Here is a 13,048-nt window from a genome sequence, read left to right as displayed (position 1 = left end):
CTGAACCTTGTGGCACTTAATAACCTATTTGTTGGACTGAATTTGGGCTTATAAAGGTTAAGTGAACTGCCTGAAGTCACATTGATGAGAAGTAGCAGAGTTAAGGCTTTCTTGACTCCAGTTCTAGGGCACTTGGTATTTCATTACACTGCACCTTCTTAAACTACTTATCACTATGTTAAAGAGCAGCTAGGTGGTGCAGTGGATAGAGCACCAGTGCAGGAGTCAGGAAGACCTGAGTTCAAATCTCACCTCAGACATTTGACACTCACTAGCTGTGTGACCTTGGGCAAGTCACTTAGCCCCAATTGTCTCATCCTGGGTCATCTCCAGTCATCCTGATGAATATCTGGTCACTGAATTCAGATGGCTCTGAAGGAGAAGTGAGGCTTGATGACCTACACAGCCCTCCCTCACTCAAAAACAAAAGTCAAGTGCAAGCCATGTCATCATTTCTCTGATGGTTTGGTCTTCTTCGGCAATGAAGAACAAACACACCCACATGAAAAGAATAGAGAAACAGAGAAAATCATAGGCAAGACAGACATTTCATGAACCTCTCATATTTGAACCAAAGAAGAGCTATCACACACACACACACACACACACACACACACACACAAAACTGTGTTTTAGAAACTGATCCAACTCTTCTCGAAAGAAATTTGAAACTATACCCCCAAATTCACTAAACTTAAATCTTTTGACATAGCAATATCACTTCTAGGTACATAAACCCCAAAGATCAAAGAGATAGAGGATCCAAATGAAGACATTTTATAAAGGCATTTTTTGTTGTAGCAAATGACTAAAATTAGGATGTCCATCAATTTGGGATTGGCTGAACAAATTACAGTATAGGATAGGATATTATTATACTGTAAAAAATTATGAAAGAGCCTTCTCCACAAGATCAGGGGTGAAGCAAGGATGTACATTATCACCACTATTATTCAACACTGTAGTAAGAAATGCTGCCTACAGCAATAAGAAAAAGAAATTGAAGAAATTATAATAGGCAATGAGGACCTTATGGGAGAACCATAGCAAATCAACTAAAATGCTACTTGAAAGAATAACTTCAGTAAAGTTGCAAGATATAAAATAAATCCACATAAATCATAAACATTTCTATATATTACCAACATAGTCCAGCTAGAAGAGATAGAAAGAGAAATATCATTTAAAATTACTACAGAAAATATAAAATACTCCGGAGTCTGCTTGTCAAGACAAACCCAGGAACTATATGAACACAATTACAAAATACTTTTCACACAAATAAAGACAGATCTAAACAACTGGAAAAATGCTAATTCCTCCTGGGTGGGCTGAGCCAATATAATAAACATGACAATTCTGTCTAAATTAATTTACTTATTCATTGTCATACTAATTAGACTACAAAAATTATGTTATAGAACTACAAAAAATAATAACAAAATTCATCTGGAAGAACAAAGCTCCAGAATATCAAAGGAATCAATAAAAAAAATTTCATAGAAGTAGCCTAGCACTACCAGATTTCAAACAATAATACAATTACAAAACAATCTGGTATAGAGTGGTAGATCAGTAGAATGGATTGGGTACACAATACACAGTATTAAATGACCCTAATTTGATAAACCCAAATACCTAAGCTTTTGGGACAAGAACTCATTATTTGTCAGTTACTGCTAGGAAAACTAGAAACCAGTTTGGTAGATACTAGGTATAGATCAATGTCTCACACCACATATCAAGATAAGGTCAAATGGGTACATGATTTAGACATAGTGGGTGATATCATAAGCCAATTAGGAGAACATGGAAAAATTTACCCATCAAATCTATGGATAAGGGAAGAATTTATAAAGAAATAAGAGATAGAAAGGAACACAAGAAATAAAATGGATAATTTTTATTACATTTTATTTAAAAGTTTTGCACAAACAAAACCAAAACAGCCAAATCTAGCAGGAAAGCATGAAACTGGGGGAAATTTTTTACAAGTTTCTCTGATAAAGGCCACATTCCTCAAATATATAAAGTGTTGAGTCAAATTTATAAGAATACAAATCATTTCCGAATTGAGAAATGATCAAAGGATATAAACAAACAGTTTTCAGAAGGAAAAAAATCAAAGCTACCAATAGTCATGTATAAATCTTTAAATCACTTTTGATGGAGAAAGTGAAATTAAAACAAGTCTGAGGTACCCCCTCACACCTATCTGATTGACTAACACAACAGAAAAGGGAAAGGACAAATGATGGAAGGTATATGGAAAAATTGGGACATTAATGCACTATTGGTGGAGTTGTGAAGAGATCTAATCATTCTGCAGAGTAATTTGGAACTATGACCAAAGAACTATACAACTGTGCATACTCTTTAACAATGCCATTACTGAGTCTGTATCCCAAAGAGATCAAAAGAAAAGGAAAAGCACCTATATGTACAAAAATATTTCTAGCAACAAGTTTTATGGTGGCAAAGAATTGGAGGGATGTCCATAAATTAGAGTATGGCCAAATTATGGTATATGATTTTGATGAAATACTACCATAAGAAATGATAAGCAGGATGGTTTCAGAAAAACCGGGGAAGACTTGTATGAACTACTGCAAAGTGAAATCAGCAGATCCAGGAGAACACTGTACATGATAACAGCAATTTTGTACTATGAGCAATTATGAGTTACTTGATTATTCTAATCAATGCAATGATTCAACACAATTCCAAAGGATTTAGGATGAAAAATGCTATCCATGTCCACAGAGAATTGATGAAATCTAAGTGCAGACTGAAGCATTTTTCCACTTTGTTTTTCTTGGTTTTTTTTTTTACAACATGGCTAATTTGAAAATATGATTTGCATTATTTCACATATATAATTGATATCACATTTCTTGCCTTCCCAGTGGGTGAAGGAGGAATAGGAAGGTGGGAGAGAATTCAGAACTCGCAATTTTTTAAAAGTTAATAATAAACAAATTTATTTTTTTAATTATGAAAGATGGACTCAGAAAAATCTCATATTAATGTGAATTGACCTCCTTCAGAAGACCTAGTCTACTTCAGAAGACCATGGATAATTTGTGTTTTCTATCTCTGGGCAGTAAGGTGATAGACCAGAAACAAAAAATGAGATTTTTTTTTTGTCATGGTCAATGTATAGATTTGTTTTGGTTTTCAGAATTTGTTTGAAAGACTTTTTTTTTTATTGGCAAAGGGGATTTATGGGTTAGAGTAGGGTGCAGATAATGACAAAATTAAAAAGAAGGAAAGAAATAAATGTATCAATATAACATTAAAATATATAGAAAAGAGTAAAAGTTCAACTATCTTGCAAACACTATACTAAATTCAATATATACTTCAAAATGCAAACTGTTCATAACAGAGATTCATAGTGTCAAATTCTACTCTGCTTTTCTTTTTGCATGGGAAAATGTTTATATTTCTTCACGGTTGTCAAGTTAAAAATAAAAGTAAAAGAAAACTTTTAAACAGTGAAAGGAGTATCATTTATTACAGGTAAAGACCCATGAGGGTCCACAGACAGGTTTGTTCTTTCTGAGCTTTCTCAGGCTCAGACCTGAAATATGAGTCTCAGTTTAATCCTCGGCTCAACTATGGTCTGTGAAGTTGGAGTTTGATAAAATAAACAAAAAACCAAGTCAAAACAATATTTTTTATCCAAATATTTAGAGAACACAGGCAAAAGTTGGAGGTTTTTATAGTCTGATATTTACTACTTCCAGGAAGTATTTTTCAATTTTCTCTTTTGTGAATTTAAATGTCAACATACACAAAATTGCAATACATAAAGAACAGAAAGAGAATTGTCTATGAAATTGTGAAATATACTATGTGCAGTTTTTAAGTGCATATTAAAGAAGATAGTGATAAACCTGCATTTTCTGTATTCATTTCTGCACTTACTTCTATATTTTATATTTAATACTACTATTTAATATTCTTTACTAATTTTAATTAATTGATAAATATTAATACCTAATATTAATATTTAATAATAGAATATAGAGCTATGTTCTATGTAAAATTTGTTTATTTTTTTAAAAAATATTTCATTAGCAGTCTTTTTCCCCCTTTTTTTGGCATCACTGTCCTTATCCAACCTACTCCTCCACATCCCACCCCCCAAATAAAAGTCCTCCCTTTGACAAATAAATATAGTCAAGTGAATCAACATATCATCTATGAAGTCTCATTTTGTACCCCTAGTTTATCATCACCTCAGCCAAGAGGCAGGTAACATGCTTCTTCTTAGGGTGTTCCAAAACCAGCACTCTGGACACCAAATTACAGTGTCAGTAAACTTTTCTTAAGTAATTGGCATGAGAAGCTAAGTGGTGCAGTTGATAGAGCTCCGAACCAGGAGTCAGGAAGACTCATCTTCCTGAGTCCAAATCTGGCCTCAGGCATGTACTAGCTGTGTGACCCTGGGAAAGTAATTTAACCCAATTTGCTTCAGTTTTCTCATCTGTAAAGTGAAATGAGAGAAATGGTAAGCCACCCCAGTATCTTTGCTAAGAAAACCCCAAATGGAGTCATAAAGAGTTGGACACAACTGAAAACAACTGAACAGCAACAGCAGGTAAGTGGCATGGTGAAAAACTATATTGATACTATCAATTCTTCATTTCACTTAGCTAGGGAAGATTTAGTCTCAGATATTTCATTCTCTCAATATTTCCTAAACTAAGTTCCAAGTTCAGTCCCTTTATGACAAATGAAAGAACATTTGTTTAATGTGTGGTGCTTAGGCAAATTATTTTTTATTTTCTTAAGTAATGCTATATTATTAAAATAGAGTGTAGCTCAAAGGGAGCCGTAAGTTTTATCTATTGCAGGCCCACCCCAATGTTGTCCATCTTCCCACTACAAGGCATTTTCAAATACTCAACAGTTTATAGGTTACCTCTCTCTTAGACATATATTCTTGATTCCAGGTATTTAGCATTTGAACTTTAAAGAGTATAAAATCAAGGCAAAGTCTTTCTCTGTTAGTGTGTATGTTTAGCAAATTCAAGTATATCATTTTTTTTTGACCATTTCTTCTAGGGGGGGTCAAATTTTCTTTTCAGCTCTGGTCTTTTCATCAAGAATGCTTGAAAGTCCTCGATTTCATTGAAAGACCAATTTTTCCCCTGAAGTAGTATACTCAGTTTTGCTGGGTAGGTAATTCTTGGTTTTAGTCCTAGTTCCTTTGACTTCTGGAATATCCTATTCCATGCCCTTCGATCCCTTAATGTAGAAGCTGCTAGATCTTGTCTTATCCTGATTGTATTTCCACAATACTGGAATTGTTTCTTTCTAGCTGCTTGCAATATTTTCTCCTTGACCAGGGAACTCTGGAATTTGGCCACAATGTTCCTAGGAGTTTCTCTTTTTGGATCGCTTTCAGGAGATGATCAGTGGATTCTTTCAATATTTATTTTGCCCTCTGGTTCTAGAATATCAGGGCAGTTTTCCTTGATAATTTCATGAAAGATGATGTCTAGGCTCGTTCTTTGATCATGGCTTTCAGGTAGTCCCATAATTTTTAAATTGTCTCTCCTGGATCTATTATCCAGGTCAGTTGTTTTTCCAATGAGATATTTCACATTATCTTCCATCTTTTCATTCTTTTGGTTTTGTTTTGTGATTTCTTGGTTTCTCATAAAGTTATTAGCCTCCATCTGTTCCATTCTAATTTGGAAAGAACTATTTTCTTCAGTGAGCTTTTGGACCTCCTTTTCCATTTGGCTAATTCTGCTTTTGAAAGCATTCTTCTCCTCAGTGGCTTTTTGAACCTCTTTTGCCAATTGAGTTAGTCTATTTTTCAAGGTGTTATTTTCTTCAGCATTTTTTTGGGTCTCCTTTAGCAAGGTGTTGACCTGCTTTTCATGATTTTCTTGCATCTCTCTCATTTCTCTTTCCAGTTTTTCCTCTACCTCTCTAACTTGATTTTCAAAATCCTTTTTGAGCTCTTCCATGGCCTGAGCCCACTGAATATTTATTTTGGGTATTTGGGATACAGAAGCCTGGACTTTTATGCCTTTCCCTGATGATAAGCATTGTTCTTCCTCATCTGAAAGGATGGGAGGATATATCTGTTCACCAAGAAAGTAACTTTCTGTGGTCTTACTTTTTTTCCCTTTTTTGGGCATTTTCCCAACCAGTTACTTGACTTTTGGGTCCTTTGTCAAGAGTAAGGTCTACTCTGAGAATCTGAGATCTCAGTTCCTCCAAGGTGGCACAATCAAGTGTGTACTGGTCTGGATGCAAAGACGGATTTTTGTGCCCAGAATCTTAGCAGATACCTCTCCACAGTCACTTGGCCTCCAGTTTCCAAGTCAGCACTGGGGGCTGATTTTCAGATAAGCTGGATGGGCAGGGCCACCATTCAGTGTGAGACAAAGACCAGTTCTCCCAGGGCTTCCACCCAGGGCTGAGGTAAGATTCAGCTTTTCAATGCCCCCAGGGGTTTTTACGCTCCAACAAGGGAGCTTCCATATGGGCTGCCGTGCAGGCTCTGTGGCTGCTGCCTGCTGCTGGAGCTATGGGAAGGCCCTTCTCCCTTCCTGGTCTGCTGATAAAACCTCGTCACTGACCTTTGGCGTGTGTGGGCCAAGGGATCTGAGGACCCACTACTGCTACTGGAGATTCTGCCCCTGAAGTGTCCTCCTCCCAGAGTCTCGTAGTCTAGTTGCATGGCGCTGCAGCTCAGCCAAGGCTGGGCTGGGCTCCGCATTCGTCTCTGCGTCCAGCACAACCAATGTTTCCGTGGGCCTTTCAGGTCACTATGGGCTGGAAATCTCCTCCACTCTGTTGTTCTCCATTTCTCTTGCTCCAAAATTTGTTAAGAGTCCCTCTCTACAGGTATTTTATGAGCTGTGGGGAGGACCCTGCCTAAGTGTGTCTTTCTAGTCCGCCATCTTGGCTCTGCCCTTGAGCATTTCTTCTAAAGCATACCCCAAATATATGAAAGATTTAATACTCCAAATCTTCCATATTCACTGAAATTTCAATCTCCTACTTTGCCCTACTGGGCTTCATCATTATAATCTGAATCATCTGCTTCATCTTCTTCATCCAAATTTCTGGTTGTTTGGATGCAGGTATTTCAGTCTTGTAGCTGATGTTAGATTTGGTGGTATTTTAAACTTAGAGGTAATCCCTAATACATTTGTTAACCAATCAGTAAGCATCTCCTATGTGCTACAAGGATATAAATACAAAGAATGAAACAAGCTCTGTCCTCAAAAAGATTATATTCTAATGGAAGAGACAAGTATATACATAAATTAAGCAAATATAACAAATAAAATAGAGTGGTCATTTTGCTCTTTCCAAATCCCTGTTTACTGAAAGTAGCACATTATAAGATCTAGACATCTCACTAGTCAGTTAGTATCCTAACACATAGATGACACGGAAAATAGAGTGCCGGGTCTAGAGTCAGGAGGATTCCTCTTCCTGAGTCTTAGACACTTACTAGCTGTGTGACCCTGGGAAAGTCACTTCACCCTTTTTGCCTCAGTTTCCTCATCTATAAAATGAGCTGGAGAAGGAAACCACTCCAGTATCTCTGCCAAAAAACCCCACAAATTTGATCACAAAGAGTCATACACAACTGAAGAACAATTGAACTCAACTGAGTTTAACATAAGTGAAACAACACAAGAGTGGGGTGTAAGCCTTACCCTGATCACATATTTTAGAACCAGAATAGAATATATGTGCTTCCTTAACTAGAAGAATAAAGTTTCATCTCAGATTTTAAAATTAGATGATCACATACCTTGCAAAAACAATACAGAGGATTGATATTTTTTTCTACAGAAGTACTTTCTTGTTATACTATACTTAATAAAGAGTCTCTATAATTATATTTATTTCAAAATTCTAATCATTTGTAATGAGATCTTTTAATGAACTAAGTGCCTGAACCAAACACAATATTTTGTAGTAGGAGGACTGACAAAAAAAAAAAAAGGCCAAGGTCTCCCATTGCATCCTGGGCATCTTCAGTCATCCTGATCTATATCTGGCCACTGTACGCAGATGACTCTGGAGCAGAAAGTGAGGCTGGTGATTTTGCAAAGCCATCCCTCATTTAAATCCAATTGAATTGCAAGTCATGTCATTATCTCCCTGATACCATGGTCCTCTTCAAGAACAAAGGAGAAGAAGTACAACCACAACCTATTACCATTGGGCATAGACCAAATGACCCTGGACAAGCCACGTAACCTCCTTCTGCCTCAGTTTCCTCATCTGCAAGATAAAGAAAATAGCACCAACCTCTCAAGGTGGTCTAAGGACTGAATGAAAAAATGCATGTGAACTCATAATTCATAGTCAAATAGCATCACTAGGGGGAAAAGGGAGGTTTTCATTGCAACAAGTAGCTTTGGACCAATAAAACACTTTGCAGTTTCTTCCTTCTAAATCCTATTCAATTCTGATCCCAGCTACCTGCATATATGTCATATGTACACAGATATACATATACTTGTAAATATGAGAGGCTCCTAGCTCCAAACACAACAGATGCAGGTATGTTTTTGTGGAGGTCTCTCTGGATTGAAGTCCCACCCAAATAGATTGGGCAATGATTGCTGCTGGTTAGGTTTATTCTCCCAGAAAGGGTCTTCTGCTCCCCTGAAAGTACTAAGGGTAAACTATAGGAAAGATTTTATTTAACCTCAAAAAAATGGGCTAATGCACAAATCCTTTGACCATCAGGAAAACTATCTTCCATTTACCAGAGTGTGTCAAAGAAACCTCTCTTCTAGTATGTCCCAGATAATCAGAGAATCTCAGTGTTTCATGAGATTTCAGAAGTCACCTAGTCTAACTGATACCTGAAGAAAAATTCCTTCTACAAAACTCAATGGGGTCATCAGACCTCTACTTGAAGACTTCTAGCGAGGCAAAAGAGGAAATCCACTACGTTCAACTCAGCCTATAACACTATTGGATGCCTATTATTGTTATGAAGCTTTCCCCTCAATATAATGATAATATACCTCTCTGAATCTTTAGTTTTGCCTTCTGAGTTTAAACTGAACAAATCTTTTCCCTCTTCCATACGATGCCCCTTCAAATTCTTAAAGATAGTTGTCACCATCTCCACCTAAATCTTTTCTCTAGGCTAAAAACCTTCAGCATTTTCATCTGATTCTCATACATTTTGACCTCAAAACCCTTCAATACCTTGGTCTCCCGCTTATGGACACTGTCCAGCTCATCACCACTCTTCTTAAAATGCGGTATAAGGATCTGAGTGCAGAACTCCAGATGTGGTCTGAATAAAGCAGAGTACAGTGTTGCTATTACTTCCTAGTCCTAGGCACAATGCAGTTCTTCTAGTTAGTCTAACATTACATTAGGGTTTTTTTGTTTTATTTTTTTGTGTGTGTATAGTTGCATTGTTATTGGGATTTTTTTCTGGATGCCATATAATACTGTTTGCTCATATTGAGTTGCCTGTCTGTAGCACCAATGTAATATTCACAGTGTCTATGGTGGTCATAGATATGCTGGCATAATTCTGAATTGCAAAATGCAAGACATTCACCACATAGAAGACAGAACCAAAACATTTATTCAGATACCAGAAAGCCACATCCATCATAATAACAAAGAAATCTATACATAATAACAACACAGAGGGCAACATCACCCCCAAGCCTTCCCTCTTTTAGGCATCCCACAAACCAGCTCTCTTAATCAAAATCACTAACAAGCTCTTTCACATGCTAGCCAGCTGCCTGCTTTTCTCTCTTTCCCTCAGTTCTGACTGCTCTGATCAAATTTCCTCTCAGCTCTGTTCTAGTTCTGCCTCTTCCTGTTCCACCCTTCCTAATCCACCCCTTCCTGTTCTATTTGACTTGACTCATGTGACTCAGGCTTCCATGTGACTTAAGTAAATCACATGGGCCTATTAATGTATGGGAAAGATATTCCCAGTAAGAAGAAAAATTACATTAACAATAAGCAAAAATGTATTATCAATACTCTCAGCCCCAAGATCTTTCCTTTCCATTACATAGGTCAATGGGGCAATTGGTATCAACAGAACTTTAACAGGGGTAACAGAAATAAGTATATAAAACAATATATTAGGGAACTAGTATCAATAGAACTTTCCAAATATAACAGAGGTTACACAAAATAAGCGCATAAAACAATATCTTAGGGTGGGGCTTAAGCACAAGCCCCCCCCATTATGCCCCCTCAAATGAATGGGGCCCAAAATCTTGGAGTAAGGGGCAAAGGTCTCTTCTTCCAGTTACTTCCTGCTGAGATTGGATGTAGAGTAGACCCTGCCCCAAGAGGTCCCATTGGAGAGGTCAGTTCTTTAGCTGGCATCCAGAGCTTGGTCAACGCCAGGGTCAGGGGTTACACACCACAATTGTGGGGGTGACATCTGGCTTAAGTGATCAGGTATCTGCAGATGGATGATACTAAGTCTGCAGAAAATAAATCTGACAAACAAGGTGAACAGACAAAAAGCTAAAAAGAAACAAAGAGACAATACCCAGAAGCAGGGTTGATATAGGGTCAGCCCCGCTTGTGGAGTCCATGTACCCATTATCATGGCCTCATTCACGCTGTTTACTGTTTTCTAATTTGCAGTTTTGGGGTCATCATTCTTGTTAGAGGCATACTTTCTGTAATCTGAGCTGGGGCCTGGCCAATTTCCTATTCTCCCTGCAGGTGTGATGAACTTGGATACAATGTTTCAGGAGGATGTTTAGGGACAGTTCTTATTTCTCTGCTCAATGTAATATCAAGCCCCTTTTCTTGATACATTTTGTATAGTTCATTAGTTGGAATGCATTCTATTCTTCCAAAACCTACCCCTGCACAGCAATGAACCATTCTTTTCTTGTCAATCTATTCTGACTTTGAATGCACTGGCTATTTACTCTTCTCTCTCAAGGAAATTTATCTTTTTCACTGATTCTCACCATCCAAGGTACCAACAATTCTGCCATTCTTTGCATGAATCAACTCAAAATATCTGTGACCTTCTGCTGAGTAAAATCCTCAATTACCTCCTCAAACACTGTGTGCTCCCCCCCAAATCTCCTGCTATATTGGGTAAACTTTAGCCTCATTTAGCTTTGTTTCATTCTCCTCCCATGCATCCTGCTGACAGGTGTTTGGACCCCAATCAAACCCAGCCTGTGCAAGGGCTGCATTCACCTTTTGCTTCTTTTTGTGAGCTAAACTAACTAAACTAACAACAGCTTTTTCTTCTACCACCTGAGACTTTCTAGCTTGCTCTTCTAAAGGAGAAGATGAATGTTGCAGCATAAAAAGCTTTTCATGCAAACCAGACAATTCCCTTTACATCTGACCTTTCTCTTCCAGCAGCTTGCCTCTGCTTTTGCAGATAAGGTGATAGCTTGTTAGCAAGGCCCAGCCTCTCCTACATACCCCTGCCAGTTCTTTCCATGGTTCTATTGGTATTCTTGCAAATATCTTTCTAAATCTCTGGGTCTTCCTTTCTGTAGCCTCAGTTCCCAGTTTTCTTCCCCCAGGGAGGAATAATGTAAATCCTCCCATCCTGGGATATTCATTTCTTCCTCTAAAACCTTTCTGCCTCCAAATAGAGGTCTGATATTTCACAATCCCATCCTCATCACCATTTGTAGTGCCAATGAAATATCCACAGTGCCTATAGTAGCCATGAATATGCTGACACAATTCTGAATCATGAAATACACAGTGTAATTTGGTGTCCAGAGTGCTAAATGAAGCATGTTACCTGCCTTTTGGCAGAGGTGATGATACACTTGGGGTGTAAAATGAAACAAATGCTTTTAGAGATAATCAATATGCTGATTTACTTTACTTATTTTGCACTATGTATACTATGTCACCTAGCTGCTCTTGGGTGCTCTATAATCCACATTATTTGCAATATCAGGGAAGTGCTTGTATCACTCAGGCAATATTCACAGCACTGAGGATGGCTATGAATATACTGGTGAAGTTCTGAATCGTAAAGTATAAAACACTCTCTACATAAAAGGCAGAAGAAAAACATTAATTCAGACACCAGAAAGTCAGATCCATCATAGTAGCCAACAAGTCAATACACATTAGCACTGCTAGGGACAAAGGCATACCCAAGCCTTTCTCCACCCTGCTGGGGCCTTCTCACAAGCAAACACTCATGAACCTTGCTGTGCCTGACAACCTGCATCCTCTCTCCTCTGCCCCAACCACTCTCACTAACTTCCTCTCAGTTCTCCTCTACCCTTTCTTTTCCACACGTTCAGCAAGCTCTTCTCACCACATGACTTAGACTTCCAGGTGATTTAAGCAGGTCACACAGGCCTATTAATGAATGGGAAAGATCTTCCTATTTAAATTGGCATTACAGTGCTAGGTTTGGGTTGCCCCCCAGTGTATGTAGTTCCTTGACGTGTTGATCTCTCTTCTATGGTATGATTTCAGCATCTCCACTTTATCAGTTTTTTAGAGCAGATTCTTCTCCATAGGCCTCTGTGAATTTTTAGGTCTCTTTCTAGGTCCCATGTGTAGCTCAGTATATGTTTTTACTCCTTGTCCAATAAGTGTTCCCTCTAAACACAGAAGCAGATTCTTTCTTGGGCTTACCCAAACAAGGAGGAGAAGCTCACTCAAACAGGCAGGAGGAGCTTCCCTGGATGCCAGAAAGATAGAATATCACATAATCAAGCTTGGATTCGAGATCTAGCTCAGCTCTGTACTGCCTAAGTGCTTCCAGGCAAGTAGATTAGGGTAGATTAGGATATGATTCAGTATCCTTATATATACTGACAAAACTGGACCAAATCAGGGCTTCTAAATACTTTTTGTGACCTATACTCCTCTTAGCAATCTACTGAAACCTAATGGTTTCTAAAAATAAAGTTTTTCAATGTATAAAATAAAATATGCATGATTGCAAAGGAAACCAATTCTGTTGAAATATAGCCATCACAATATTTAAAAAACACATTCATGCACACCAGAAACCTCACACTAGAAAAGTCTCCAAGGTTCCTAACAT

At 37.8% G+C, this 13,048-nt stretch overlaps 1 protein-coding gene across 1 annotated transcript in view; it reads right to left on the bottom strand.

Moving 5' to 3' along the window:
- The window catches only part of CFAP95 (cilia and flagella associated protein 95), a 145,072-nt gene that overhangs the window by 60,129 nt on the left and 71,895 nt on the right, over positions 1 to 13,048 (bottom strand). The gene's annotated exons all lie outside the window — the stretch shown is intronic.

Source organism: Notamacropus eugenii, chromosome 1 (assembly GCF_028372415.1).
Source record: "Notamacropus eugenii isolate mMacEug1 chromosome 1, mMacEug1.pri_v2, whole genome shotgun sequence".
NCBI classification, from domain to species: Eukaryota; Metazoa; Chordata; class Mammalia; order Diprotodontia; family Macropodidae; genus Notamacropus; species Notamacropus eugenii.
This window is presented reverse-complemented; position numbering and strand designations above follow the sequence as displayed.